Raw genomic sequence first — 16,092 nt, 5'->3', positions numbered from 1 at the left:
TAACCCATGGGCCATCCCAAAGGTCCCAGGGGTACGGGTTAGCACAGGTGTGAAACAATAACAAATGCAGACTGAAATCACAATAGGTATAGCGCAAAAACCTAACAAGAATTCCGGTAGTATGAGAAAAAATGAGAAAAAAAACTTTTATATGATAACATAGGTCTTGTTATTACGATGAAGGCATCAGATGTTACGATACAAATTTGTGTCACAAAGAAAAAGTCAATTTTCTCAACGACAAACATTCCTGTAGTCAGAACAGAATTGCCATTTCTACTCTCCTCAATGGGTAATAATATTCAAACCATGTGAAACTACTGAGAGAACATCAGGATCACGGCAAGGCAGAAATTCGGCATGACGACAGTTAAGCACGCGAAATTACGACAAACTACAGAAATGTTCCTTGTCGTCCTTTCCGACTGGGTATGTGTAGCCAATTCTAAAGAAAAAAATGCTTCCGGTGGTCGGAATCGAACCTGGGTCCCGGGTGTTACGAAGTTTTCTTTATTTAAAAGAAAAAAGATACACATAAAATGTACACAGGGACCCAACAATGTTGTCAAATGGTCCTAAGCAAATAATACTGCGCTGTTACAACAAAATGGAAGTGCTAATGCAGCAAGAAAACAAGAAGAATAAGAAGAAAAAGAACACAGATAATGCTATCACATGTAATTTGCCGACAAAAAAAGTTGCTTGACATCTTTTTTAAGCAATACAATGGAAGCAAGGTTTTGAGTTTCGGCATTGAGATTATTTCAGGAAGCAGTTTCTGTGTGTTTCACTGTGTTTTTTTCCATGGTTGGTTCGAATTTTAGGCAACAGATGGCGTTGCGGCATGGTATTAGTGGTTCGATAAGAAGCTTGCAGGCAAACTGTGTGAAAATTGCAGCGAACCACGTATTGGCTTTGTTTATGAATGTGTTTTGTTTGGCCCTGTCGTTACTGGAATAGAATAAGCTTCTGTAACGTTGGAAAATGAGGAAGCTGGCTTTTGGCAGTGACATGACAGAATGGACGCACTAAAGGATAAACAGGGTGCCATTACGCACTGTACGGACGAGATAATAAAAATCGCGGAACAATTGGAAGCGAAAAATCACGGAACGATCCAGCGACGTTGGACCGGGGGAAACTACCGAGCCTACAAGCTTTGCTTGCGGTGTTCCACCAGTAACGAAAGAGGAAGTAGAAAAGGCACTTACGGGCATGAAAAGAGCGAAAGGTGCGTGAGACGGCGGCATAACCACAGAGTTGTAAAACAGGGTGGAGCTAGGAGCTACAATACTAGAAAAGCCCGCTAAACTATTCTCAGAATTTTTAAGAAATGTTCAAGTTCCAAAACGCTAGACAAACACCGACATAGTTATTATTCACTAGAAAGTAGATAACAGATATTTTACGGACTACAAACCCGTCGGCTTTATTTCGGCTGTATAGAAGCTGTTTACCAAGATAGTAGTTAGCCGCGTAACCACCAGCCTAGACTACTGACAACTCATGAAACAGGCTGGGTTCAGAAAAGGATACGCAGCAATAAATCACATCCATGTTATCAACCAAGTAATGGGGAGATGCGCTGAGTAGAATAAAGCACTTTACATGATGCTTATCGACTATAAAAAAGCGTTCGATTCAGTAAGCACCAGCGCAGTGATGAACGCCTTAAAGACAAAGGAATAGAGAAGACGTACCTACGACTCCTAGACGACATATAACAGGAATAGACGACATATAACAGGAATGCAATATAACAGGAATGCACCCTTCACAAGCAAAGTGATAAATTCCCGATCCGAAGGAGAGGGGGGCAAGGAGGTACTATCTCACCAAAATAGTTCACAGAATGTCTGGAGAGTGTATTAAGGAGGCTTCCTAAGGAAAACTTGGGCTTACGGATAATACTTGGCCATTTAAGGTTTAAAGACGACATAATCTTGCTCAGTCACTCTGCAGAGCAACTAAAAACATGATTGAGGAACTACAGTCACAGGGCTCCGCTTTAGAACTAAAATAAATATTAAGAATACTAAATTGATGATAAATTAACGTGCTGAACGCACATTTTTTACCATAGAGAAAGACGAAGGAACACTGGAACAAGTAGAAGAAAATAACTACCTTAGCCAGATGGTCAGAGCTGGCCCGAACCACGAGAAACAAATCAGGTGCAGAATAGGACTGGAATTGGGTGGATTCGGCAAGCAGTCCCAAATAATGCAAAATATGGTAGCTCTATCCATACAAAGAAACGTATTCAACCAATGCGTCCTGCCGGCGATAACGTACGGAGCGGAAACTCGGCACCTTAATGCATGCTTACTACATTACTTAGTACCTTCTTACTTCGTGCCTTACTACAATTAGAAAGAAAACAAAGGTCCTCCCAACGTCCAATGGAGGGAATAATGTTATGAGTAACGCTTAGGGACAGAAAACGAGCTACCTGCATTAGGTCACAAACTCAGATGATATAGTTCATGTTAAGAAAAAGAAATGGACTTGGGCTAGCCATGTGGTACGACGAACTGACGACAGGTGGACCACAAGGACAACAGGACGAACACCGAGAGTCGGGACTAGAAGAAAAGGAAGGCCATTAACTTGACGGAGAGCTGAACTAAGAAATTGAGGAGCCAGCGAATGGACTCGGGCAGCACAGGACAAAAACTGGTGGTGGTCAGTAAGGGAGGCTTTAGTCCTGCAGTGGATTAAATAGGTTGTTGATGGGGATGACGATAATGATGATCTCTATTGTTCTCAATTGTATTCGAGGGTTCGATAAGCAATGACGCCGAAAGACAAATGCTCGCCGATATGGACGCCGCGGGATTCGATTCTCTCACACTCGCCTACGGACGTCCCTTTGTCGGCTGCTACTTCGCCACTTGCGCATTGTTTGACTTGTTACTGGAGCACAAGTTGTCTCCCTTCGCTACGTGACATCTATTGGAGATGCTTTTTACACAATCTTTATGCTCCATACACCTTCTGGAAGCGGATAACCCGTGGTTTGGATCGCCGGCCACGGCGGCAGCTTTTGTGATGGAGGCGAAAAGCAAAAAAGCCGGTGTCTTCGAGATATGGCCCACGATAAAGATCCCCAGGTGGTCAAAACTTAGCCGGAGCCCTCCACTAGGGTGCGCCTCATCGCTGGCGCTGCGTCGGCGCGTTGAACCCTACAATCAGACTATCGAACAATCTATCAAATCAAGCCGACAAGCCTGCCCAAGCGGAGCAAGCCGCCGACTGCAAGGTTTACGCGCCGAGTTTTGTCTCCTACCAGATGAAAACAAGAGTAAGACTACCGCAACCAATAACGTGGTGTATGAAGCCACTACTGCCATGTTCCTAATTCACGGAAGCCACATCGCGGGAGATTTGCGAAACCAACATCGTTCCGCGAATCTCCTCAAGGCTCGCAGGGAGCTAGGGGACGACGAGGTGCGGCGCAGACTGGACGCTAAGTACCTGGGGCCACGCCGCCGACTCTGCTATCGGATTACGAGGGCGAGCCCAACGAGGCGCTCGACGCCGACATCGAAGAGTGGGAGGTGCGTGCGGTCCTGCAAAAGCTCAACAGCAAGTCGGCGGCCGGCCCGGACGGCGTGTCCAACAAGGAACTACGAAACCTGAGCGACGAGGCCATCACCGCGCTCGCGACGTTCTACAACGCGTGCTGGCGGAGCGGCTCCCTACCCTCCAAGTGGAAGGAGGCTCGCACGGTGCTAGTACCCAAGCCGGGCAAGCCGCCAGACATCGAGAACCTGCGTCCCATCTCGCTCACGTCGTGCGTGGGCAAGGTGCTGGAGCACGTACTACTTAACCGATGCAAAGGTATCTCGAGGACGGCGAGCACTATCCCAACACGATGCTCGGCTTCCGTGCGGGCCTCAGCACACAAGACGCCATGCTGCTTCTCAAGCACGATATTATTGATATTAAGAGATCCGTCGACAACGCCGCCGTCCTTGGCCTAGACCTAAAAGGCGCCTTCGACAACGTTCGCCACGACGCCATACTACGGCAGACTTCCTCACGGCACGCACAACGACCACCGTGGCTGGAGACTTAGAACTACCAACGAAAACGTTGGGCAGAGTGGGCTCGCCGCAAGGAGCGGTCATCTCTCCGACGCTGTTCAACCTCGTGATGATCGGGGTTGCGGAACGCCTCGGCACCGCCCCCAACGTCAACCACACAATCTCGGCCGACGACATCACCATCTGGGTGCCGGGCGGCAGCGACGGAGAGATCGACGACTCGCTCCAGTGCGCGGTGAAAGCGGTCGAAGACCAGCTCGAGGGAACGAGGCTGCAATGCTCCCCCGCCAAGTCGCGACTACTAATACTGAAGGCCCCGCGAAGCCCCACGAACGGGAAGGCGGCAAACATCCAAGTGCGCACGGGCGACGGCTCGGCCATACCCGAGGTAGAGACCATCAGAGTCCTCGGACTACACATCCACGAACACCGACGCAACGCTCACACCGTCAAGCAACTGCAAATCAAAGCAAGCCGAGCACTCGGCCTCCTCACGAAGATTCCCAACAGGCACGCCGGCATGAAGGAACGAAGCACGCTCAGGCTGGTGCAGTCGTTCGTCATAAGCCACCTGGCGTACGTGGCTGCCTTTCACAACTGGACCACGGCCGAACGCAATAAGCTCGACGCTCTCATACGCCGGGCATACAAAGCTGTGCTGGGCTTATACACCCACACAAATACACAGAGCATGCTCGACTTAGGCTTGCACAACACGCTGAGCGAGATCATAGAGGCGCAAGCAACGGCGCAGATAGCCAGACTGGAAACCACCCGCACGGGCAGGGCCATCCTTGTCGCGGTAGGACACGAAACGAGGCTGCGGGAGAGCAAGTGACGGCTGCCGCTGGCGCGCGAGGCCCGCGACAGCATGCGCGTCGCACCGATCCCACGACACATGGATCCAACAGAGAACCATGAGCGTCGCCTGGCCAGGGCTCGCACCCTGGTAGAGACGTACGACGACGACGCCGGCGCCATGTACGTTGACGTGGCCCGACACCCGAACAACTGCCCACATGTACACGGCGGCGGTCGTAGAAGCAACCACCGGCAGAGTCGTCGCGGCGTGCACCGTGCGTATCGAGACGGCAATGGAGGCGGAGGAAACGGCCATAGCGCTGGCGGCAACCACCAGAGGATGCACGACGGTGCTAAGTGACTCGAGGGAGGCAATCGCCAATTTTGCAAGGAACCAAGTGTGTGCGAACGCAGTGAGGGTGTGCGGAGCCCTGGACTCGCGGACGCCGATAACCTTACGATGGTTTCCGGCCCACATGGGCAGCGTGGGACCCGTTCGCAACCGCAACGAGGACGCGGACAGGGCGGCGAGGGCGCTAACCGGACGCCTCGTCGTCCTGCGCGCCGCGTCACCTCGTGCGGCCAAGAAAAACAACGACAACGCAGAAGACGAGGGGGTGGAAGAACGAGCCCGCCCCGATTACAACGTACGGAGGGGTCCTGGAATGGCACAGGGAGCAACGTAAACGCTACCCTGCGCCGCACCCGGACCTCACCCGGCAGGACGCGGAACTCCTCGGACAACTCCAAGTGGGAGCGACGTGACCCCAGTGTGGGCCGTGCATGTCACGCCCGAACGTTTCCTCACGGACCAGTGCGCGGTGTGCGGGCCGCGAGGGCTACCATGACCCACATGATGTGGGAGTGCAACGACGCGGAAGCGGAAACGAACATACTACCGCCCCATCTCAAGCGTGCGGTGCGCGAGACGGACAAGGACGCACAGAAAGCCGCCGCGCAGTTTGCGCTGGCGGCGATCACACGCCAGCAGTCGCGGCCGGCACCCCCCTCATAGTGAGGGAGTGAGAGCCACCGTGACCTTTTAGCTGGCAAATAAAGATGTTGTTCCCCCCCCTCCTGGGGAAGACACTGAGGACTGGTTCTCTTACTTGGTGGGGTTTTGTGGCGCAAGGGCATCTAAGGCCAAGAGCGCCATTGCTATGTTCAGGTAAAAATGTGTTGATTAAATGAGTACAAATATGCATAAAATTACTTGGCCATTTAAGGTTTGTAGACTGCGTCAGCAGACCATAAAAACTGCGGCAGCAGACCATCTGTTGCACTATCAGAAAAAGAAAAACAGTATCTGGTGCAACGAGCGTAGAAGGCGGGGCGCGTCATAAGTGTCTGTCATATTTTTTGGGCCTTGTGATTGGGTGTGTCTTGGTTTATATGTCTTTCATGGCGAAATAAAAAATCAGTTGTAGTTCAGCGCTTGTCCTGTCTTCTCTTCCCTGTGTCGTCGTGTTTGTGCGCTGTCAACCCTTTATGATGGTACATCAACTAGCCCACCAAGCCATCCTCGGATCCAAAAGTTGAGTGAGGAGCATGATGAGGCATGGAATGAGCTAATGGTGTATAGGGCCATGGTAAACAGTACACTACGGATGAACATTTCCGGGAAATACCGTCTCCTTTCTGGTTACATGGCCGAGCACTCAACCAAAACATGGAGGACTGAAAGACTCTCGCCACATCTGGCGCAGTTCGGCGGCTGGTCACCAGTCAGGAGGTAGGAATGCGTGTCATGTGTGTGTCCTATTCATAGTCTGCATCGCCAGACCTCAAAGGCCCTGCTTTGTTTCCCTGGTAGCTGATCGGCCAATTATAGGTTGTACAAAGTGAAGCTTGTTGTTTACTTCTTCGTTCCATTCTTTCTGCCAGAGCTGGAGGAGAATGTGTTTTACTGCTGGTTTTATATCCAGGTAAGTTGCTTGGGTGATGCCAATACTGGTTCTTTCAGCTGCTCTGGCGGCAGCCTGGTCGGCTTCTTCGTTGCCAGCTATGCCACAATGGCCATGGACACAACAAACTTTAATTTTTAAATTTAGCTGGTGTGCTTTCTACAGAGCTTTAAGAAGAGCAGTAAATGTGGGACTCTTGGTGCCCTTTCTTGTGGACAGGGCCGTGACAACGCTGAGTGAGTCTGTGAAGATAACAGACTTCTGTGTTTTGCTTGTGATAATGTAGTCTACAGCCAGATATACTCCGTGTGCTTCTGCTGTAAATGTGATTGTGTTTTTATACATTATTTTTGCTATTGAAAGATGATGTCCAGCAGCTGCACAGGCCACAGCCGATTTGGTTTTCGATGCATCAGTGAAACCCTGAACAGCCTTGTACTTGTCTTAGAGGTATACAAAGTGCTGTTTCACTTCCAATAGTGAGCCTTTCCTGTCTACTTGTCTAAATGGTGTGGCTCATGTTATGATGCTCGTATCCCAGGGTGCCACGCGTTCATTTGGGGTCATTTTGAGGGTGTCATCAAACAGATGGATAGTTTTGTAGAGATGGATTTGATCACCAGTGGAAACGGTTGAGCTAAGGAAGGTAGATTTTAAAAGAGCAGCATCCTTGAGTTATCTCTTATCAGGGAGTCACACGGGTGCTCGGGCTGTGACGTAACCATCAGGGCATAGGTAATACCAATAAAAGTTCGCTGGTACTCCAAAGACCAACAGTCTAATTCAGCAGAGAGGCTCAGTACTGGACTAGTGTGGAAGGCCCGTATGGCCAACCTGATGCCCAGATTGTGGATAGAATCAAGTATTTTCAGTGCAGTGCCAGAGGCTGACCCACAAACTACACATCCATAGTCTAGGCGGGACAAAACAGGACTTCGTACAGGTGTAGTAAACACTTCTTGTCAGTGCCCCGTTTCATGTATGCTAGTATCTTAAGCACATTTATTGACTTCAAACACTTCCGTTTCAGATGCTTCAGGTGGGGGGTGAATGAGAGTCTCGAGTCAAAGATCCATCCGAGAAACTTATGTCCTGTTTTAACAGGAAGCAGTTGTCCATTTAAGAAGATTTCTGGTGCAGGGGCAACGCCCCTTTTTTCGAGAACAGTACACATGCACTTTTTGAAAGGTTAAACTTGAAGCCATTCTCATCTGCCCATTTGGAGAGCTTATTCACTGATAGCAGAATATGGCGCTCACTAAAGGAGAGATTGCAGGACTTAAAGCCAATCTGCACATCACCAACCTAAACAGAGTAAAACATGGTTGGCGGAAGTACAGTGCGTAGCGAATTCATTTTTACAATGAAACGTGTGCAGCTCAGCACACCTCCCAGCGGCACCTCTGTCTCTTGTGTAAATGGTTTAGACAGAGTACTGCCTATCCTCACGCGAAATGTCCGATCACAAAGGTAGCTTTCAATTTTTTTCTGCATATTTCATAGTATTCCAAGGGCCCAAAAATCTCTCAATATACCAAACCGCCAAATAGTACCATAGGCCTTTTCAAGATCACAGAATGATTCAAAAAGTACTGTTTATGCACGAACGCATACCTTATTTGGGACTCCAATCGCACAAGTTTGGTCAAGCGTGGATTTTTGTTCTGGAAAGCCACACTGGAATGGATCCAGGAGCATGTTTGCTTCTAGAAAATGCATAAATCTTCGGTTAATCATTTTTTCGAAAACTTTGCATAAACAGCTAGTTAGAGCTATAGGTCTGTAGCTTGAGGGGATGCCTGGATCCTTTCCTTCCTTCAATATAGGAACAACAATGGCCTCTTTCAGCCTTGGAGGGATATATCCAATGTTCCAGATCCTATTAAAAAGCGACAGAAATGCAAGTTGAGTTTCTGGGTGCACGTTCTTGATCATTTTATAGTGAATATTAGCAGGTGCAGCTGCTCCTTTAACAAGTGTGTTTACGCAAGCTTCGAACTCAGCAATAGAAAACCCAGCATTATATGCCTCACTTGGAGGTGATTACCATTGAAGTTGCAGTTTTTCTTCCCTACGTTTCAATTTAAAAAATTTGCCTTAGTAGTGCGCTGCCCTTGAAATCGACTCAAAGTATGCTGCCAGTGCATCCGCCTGATCTTCCGGAGTGCCACCAGCATTATCAACTAGAGAGCGGGGGCAAGTCTGGTGCCCTTGCAGTTTGCGTATCCTATTTCATACTTTATTTTGGTCGCTGTAAGAGTTAATGCCCTCTATGTACTTCTCCCAACTCTCACTTTTTGCTATCTGTCTCACTCTTCTCGATTGGGATTTGATGCGTTTGAATTTAATGTAGTTTTTAGTCGTGAAGAGTTACGGAAAAGGTGCCAAGCTGCATTTTGTTTCTTCCTAGCACTTTGGCAGTCCTCATTCCAGCCAGGAATCGGCTTTCTTTTTGGTTACCAGAACTTTGTGGGATACATTCACTAGCGGCTTCAATTAGGTGCTTTCCGATAAAGGAATGTGCGCTGTCGATGTCCAGCGAATCAAGATAGTCACTTAGAAGACCGGTGAGCTGTCGACGCTTTCCAGTCAGCGGACCCGATCCTCCATCGTGGTACAATGTTCTGGCTATGTGTCGACACTACCTTTTCTTTTAGCCCGATTGGAAAGTGGTCGCTTCCATAAGGGTCATCCAGGACGTGCCAGTATAATAGTGGGAAGAGAGTAGCAGTGCAGAGAGCTAAGTCAACTAATGAGGACGTGTTGTACGTGGGACTGAAGTATGTGGGCTTCTTTTTGTTCAGTATGCAAGCTCCAGTGAAAACTAGTAATTTTTCCATCATTCGCCCTCTGGAAGCGTAGTTTTCGCAGCCCCAGAGAGGATGATGGGCATTGTAGTCTCCTGCTATTATGTACGGCTCTGGGAGCTGGTCTATTAGATTTTCAAACTGAGATTTCTGTAGTCGCTTGTCTGGAGGAATGTAAGTGGAGCATATTGTTATTAGTCGCTGCAATCATATACCTCTCACAGATAGAGCCTCTAGTTCAGTCCTGAGCTTAACTTCCTTAGCTGTGGTTGACCTTTGAAGGATAATAGCCACCCGATGGTTGGTTGGTGTTTTCCCTGTCGTTTGTGTATATGATGTACTGGGGTAAAAAGCCTGTGTTTGCTGCTTACGTCGGTTTCGTGGAGACACACCGCCAGAGGTGCATGCTCCCAGAGCAGCTCTTTGACATCATCCAAGTTTTTTAGAAGCTCCCTGCATTTCTACTGCAGTACACTACAAAAATCCATTGCTAGTATTGAGACGTTTGTTACTAAAGACACGCTCAGGTTGTTAGCTATCAGAGCCTTTTCCAGCAGGAGACACCTTAGGAAGCTTTGCTTTTTTGATCAGTTCCTGGGAGTTCGTAAGCTCCAGTGGTTTGTGGCTACCCTTCGGCGTGATTGACGCAGAGCAAGGCTGACTTGTGTCCATAGCCTCCAAAGAAGGCTTCTTTCTTGACGGTTTGAGACTGGGGCCTTGGCTGGCCTCCGGTTCTATTGTCAGGTTACGCCCGTCTCAGTGATGTTAGTCAGCTGTGCAGACCGCGAGGCTGCAGCTGACACGTTTGCCGTCTTCGGGCCACCATTTCCTTGAGGTGCAGCAGGTGTCGATATTTGCACCTGGGGGGCTGAAGATGTCTTCTCAGGCGCTCTCAACGAGGTCCCTGATTGGACAGATGCAGCACGTGGCGCCGCCCCCTGACGCGCCACGTCGGCGTATGCTATCTTATGCGTGATAGCAAGACGCCTGCGTGCTTTGGGGTAAGAGATGTTTTCTTTTACTTTCAGCACAATGATTTCTTTTTTATTTCTTCCATTGCTGGTATGAGCGTAAGTATTCAGCATGGCCACCGCTGAAATTGACGCAATGTGGTGGGGCAGTGCAGCTTTGCGACGCATAGTCGGTTTTGCTGCATTTTTCACATGTCTGCTTACCCCTGCAGCTCTGTGATCCGTGGCCGAATTTCTGACATTTATAGCACCGGCGCGGGTTGGGGATGTAAGGTCTGACTCGAATTTTTACGTAGCTAGCTTCTACGGTCTCGGGGAGAACCGTTGTGCCAATGGGCAGAACAATGTGCTTGGTGGGAATTTCTTTGTTTCCGCGGCGGATGACTATCCGCTAAACCTTGGTGACATTTTGCTAATGTAAGTCCTTAAGGAGTTCATTTTCAGTAAGGTCTAGGAGGTCTGCTTCACTTATAAGACCCCGCACGGTGTTCATGGAGCGGTTAAGACTAACAGTAACAGCGATGTCACTAATTTTTTCAACCTTGAGGAGCTTGCCACATTGGGTTTTATCTTTACTTCAATCAGTAGGTCGTCATTAGGCATTTTTGTGCCTTGTAGATATCCCCAATGAGGTTCGACATACGCTTGAATACAAGAAATGGTGATATTTTTCTCATTGTCGTGTTCTCATTCTCCGAGTGCATAACGTGAAAGCGTGGAAAACACTCTTGCCTCTTTGAAGGAAAAAAATTCAAAAGTAGTTGCCTCGGTGCGCCACCTTTTAAGAGAGCGATTCATGAAAAGGGATTTGAAGATGCCATACAACAAGTATAAGTTCGGTGGCAAGGCCGTTCGCCCACCACCGAGCCCAACAAGGGAACGTGGCTTTTTCAGTACACGCTAACCGTACCTTGCTACTATAACCCTATGCTTGAAATCAACAGTGATGTCCTTGCAAAGGATTAACCCTCGCCGCCTGGAGAAGCAAGGAAGCAAAGAAGCAAGGAGGCGACAGGACAGGCTTAGGAGGGAAAACAGGAAAGAGAAAGAAAGGAGAGAAGGACAGAAAAAGGCGACTGGCTGATTTCCCCAGGGCGGGTCAATTTTGGGGTACCACCTGCAGGAAACAGGGCCAAAGTGGCGTGTTGCCGCCACCAGGGACCGTAAAGATCCAAAACAACCCTGACTTTGGCTCAGCCACCAGTATGCCCTTTTCCCTGGACACGGCTAAGCCACGCATAGCCAGGGCGTGGGTGGGTCCAACAACATAGGCTCGGGGTCCGTTGTGTCGCCACTACCGTCCCCTTGAACACACAAGGTGCCCTGCGGGGGTGAGGACTGGTTGGAGATAGTTGAGCGCGTCCGGATGTTTAACAGGTGGGAGACGAACAACATGCGTTCTTTTTAGAACATGCAGCTCGAACTTGCTTGTAGAACCATGAAAGCTACCTGACCGACTGGAATGTCTTCAAATGTGAGTTCCTTAAAAGGTTCGCAACCATCGAGCGGAAGCAACCAGGAGAACTTTTTTTGGAAACACGCACGAAACACCCAAACGAAGGGTTGGAATATTTGTTGAGGAGATGAAGAGAAGAAGAGTACAAGCGAGGCAGCACGTCCACCCAGTCAACGCACTGGTTTAGGAAACGAGGAGATCCGGGCTTCTGAGCTCCCACACGCTACCCGGGACCATTCTTGCGGGTGTCAGGGTGGAGCTGAGAAAACTTCTCACGACGATGCCTCAACCTCAAGTCGCTTGCCTAACTGATGTCCTCTGCGAAGAAGTTAAACCCATTTTGGGAACTGCCGTCCAAAGCACCCTGTTAGCAAAAAGCTGTGACCTACTTCGCAATTGTTCATCGACCCCGCCCCCATCTAAATCGTCCTCAAGAGGACCCGCAGTACCGCTGCCCACTGCCGGCCGTACGAGCATCCTGAAGTCAAAAACCAAACGCTGGGGAAAATAGACATATGGCGAACCCATGATAGTCACTCACTTTGCTACCACTGAGAAGAGGCCAACCACATCTACCTTCGCTGCCCGTGTGAGGTTATCGGTTTGCAGCTCTTCTCCGTCGACGCACCACGCCCCCTACCTGACCACCGCCCTACTGAAATCGAAGAATACCTGTCCAACCATAACCGAGGTTCAAGCGCGCTTTAACCGTTCGCCATCACCGTACCCATACCGGTCGCCAAGTCGTCGAAACAAGCTCAGACATCCCGCATAGGAGATCCCCCCGCCCAAGTAGGGGAAACTAAAAGTAGCAACTCGTGGAGGTGAAGTTAATCTACGGCAAGAAACTGGAATCCCTCCAATGGCGTAAGAACACACCGAATACCGCGATGCATGACATGCCGTAAGCTCGAAGACTAGATCTAACCCGGACGCGGCTCCCGAACGCGACGACAGCCACGCAGCGCAAACGCGTACCCGACATGACTAGTCCTGCCGCTGAGAAGACGACAACGACGACGCATAGTGCCGGACCGGCAACACGCAAAGCTGAGATACGACGCCCAGAGGCACCCGGAATTCGAGGGAGGTGGCGTGTGATGTCCAGTTGTCCATCGACGGCTTTTATGTAGTCACCCTTATGAAATCGAGGCTTCGACGGACGCCCGTATGGTCGGGAATGACATTGAAGTACATGATGAAGAATACGCCGACCACAAGAAAAAACATAACCATGACGTTTCGGCATCCCGAACTGGAGACTTGTTCACACTAAAAGCAGAGGCAGAAAGGCGAATGGCTTTCTGTCTTTCAGTCTCTGGTTTTAGTGTGAACAAGGCTGCCGTTCGGGGTGCCGAAACGTCATTGTTTTATTTTCTCTTGTAATCGGCGGATTCTTTATTATGTACTTCAAACCACCCTTATATCCACGGGAGCCCACCACGCGGTATTGAGTGGAGCACTCGCGTCTTATCTGAAGAAAGTTACGACCAGATGAGACGTTCCGCACATACGCAGAGCCGGAGGGCATCTTATAACGCCAAGTGGAACGTGCACATCGCGCGTCAACATAAACAGGACTACGTACCTGACGCCTACGACCTTTGCCCCAACTGCTCCAGCGATGTGATTATCGGAATAGACTTTTTCACGGAAAATGGAGCAATAATTGGTGTGCATAACAAGTCGGTATTTTTACCTCCGATTACTCCATGATGCCGGAACCGAACCTGGAACACCATACTGCTGTAAGGATTGCCGTTCGATCCTTACACCCCATGCGAGCTTGATCAACATCTACTGTGAAGATGCTGCTCCTGAAATTGATACTATTGTAGAGGGCGATCAAAGTTTGCCTCTCAACCCCGGTGTCTCCATCGCAAGAGGAATTGCGCGCGTGAAGAATCGCAAACCCCTTGTTTTGTTCACTAATTTTAGTGAGGAGTACTAGCATGCAAACAGGGACGCTGCAATTTAGTTCCTCGAAGAACCTCAAGAAGCAAGTGACGTTATCGCGTTCGACCACTTTGAGCGCGCACCCGAATGTGCCTTCAAGCTTCCGCATACATTCGGTGCGAACCCGGCACTGCCCCAAGAAAAACGGAAGCAATTATTGTCTTTGCTGCGTCGCTACAGCGAACGTTTTTCGGTGAACTCAAAATACTTCAGACAACTCTAGCGAAGCACCGGATTATAAGGCCCCCAACCAACCCGACAGACACCGCGGCGCTTGTCTTTACATGAGCAGGAAGCCATCCATACACGTCCAGGACATGCTCAATGACGACATTGTGGAGCCATCAAAAAGCCCCTGGGCTGGCCGGTCATACTGGTTATAAAATCTCCCACCTCCCCTCGCGGGAACCCCTGTGTAGATGCGACGCATAGGGGATTGACATGGCAGCGTTGCACAGCGGAGGAACGGCGCTGGAACGATGGGGCGGAGCGGCGCAGGCACCGCGTTTTATAGCGCGAATAACGGTGAGGGGACGCGCCGGCGCCAGTGTGTCTGCCGCGGCTATGACACAACACAATCCAACACAATCCACTTTAATCCAATCCGATCCAAATCCAAGCCAAGCCAAGCCAAGCCAAGGCAAGCCAAGCCAAGCCAAGCCAATCCAATCCATTCGAATCCAATCCAATGCCCCTCGCGAGAGAGGGTCTCTTTTTTTGCCTGCTCAATGCTGCTTTGAGCAGTTCCAAGCTGCTCCGTATTTTATTTGCAAAAGTAGCGCCGCGTTGGCTCCGCCCACCACTTGCGGAGCTGCAGGATCGTATTTAATTTGCACCAGGGAGCAGCTCAGAGCTGGCGCAGACTGTCACAAACTGCTCTCGCCGCTGAGGAGCAGCAGATAGCAGACGACCGAAAGGCGAGCAGACGACGTGCGAGCAGACGACACATGCAAAGGTCACTCCGGGACACGTTGGCGTTTTCGCTTGTTCTGGCGTCGGTTGATCATCTACTCAGTGCGATATTGGCGAGATTGTCTGCTGATCCTTCGCCGTTAGCAATAAAAATTGACGCTAAGACGCCGGTGTGTCCGCGGCCCTTTGACGAAGGCGGCGCACAGGTTTTGAACAAAGTGCACTAGGTTTTCGCGTCTGCCGGTACGTATTGTTACGCTAGGATCGTGCAGAACCCAATGAGATGAATGCCGGACACACACACAGGACTGAATGTATTTACAACATGTTTAGCCACTCAAGGAAATGGAGGTAACTAAAAAAACGTTCGCAAAGCGGGTTCGGTTACCTTTCCACGGCAGTGGCTGTCGCTAGGCCCGCAAACAGTTGCGTTGAGCACGGCTCACAGGTACGTCTTGTTGGGGCGCAGTGGTCGTCGAGGGTGAGGGTCGCAAACTTAGCCGGCTGCTCCACGGACAGGTCGCCAACGAGCTGGTGTGGGACGCTCCGGAACACCTCCGCGACCAAGCACACCAAGCCCGGAAGTCGTGGCCAGGTCTTAGCAACCCGGCGGTCCGATCAGGAGCATGGAGCCGCTGACGCACCACGAACGTCGGCCTCGCAGCAGCCAGCAGAAACCCTGGCTCGAGCCGGAACGTGACGACGCGGCAGAGCCTTGCGATCACTCGTGCCCGAGCCGCACCCAGACGGAAGCTCGCCTTGGTCACCGATGGCGACGGTCTCGTAGCGGACGGCACGTCGACCGGATGTCTGACGTGGGAATGCTCAGTCCAACCGTGCCCTGTCTCGGTCGCCCTGCACTTCCCGGGTTCGCAGCGCTTGCTCGCACCACGCCCTCGTCTTCTTCTTCTCCGTGGTGTCTTTTTGCCAGCGGCCACTTGGTGTCTCCCGCGTTGTGAAATCTTCTTTCACTACTTTCACTGTGCCCCCTCCGAGCCACTCATCACATCACCCCCACCTTAAGAAAGTTGTTAGGGGACCAAACAACTATTCTACTAAACCCTAGGCAGGGCAAAAAAAGTGGCACTGATAACAATGCAATCACGCGCAGGATACGGTCACTTAACAATAAACTACGATGAACGACGTTATGTCAGCGTCAAGTTACACACGCGCCCGCGCAACACGACACTGCTGGACGCCTGTTCACTTGCGCGAAACCTTGTGCCGTCGGCT

The sequence above is a fragment of the Haemaphysalis longicornis genome, unplaced genomic scaffold (assembly GCF_048455015.1).
Source record: "Haemaphysalis longicornis isolate Haplotype H1 unplaced genomic scaffold, Haemaphysalis longicornis Haplotype H1 scaffold_8, whole genome shotgun sequence".
Taxonomy (NCBI): Eukaryota; Metazoa; Arthropoda; class Arachnida; order Ixodida; family Ixodidae; genus Haemaphysalis; species Haemaphysalis longicornis.
The sequence above is the reverse complement of the archived record's forward strand: the minus strand, read 5'-3'. Positions refer to the sequence as shown.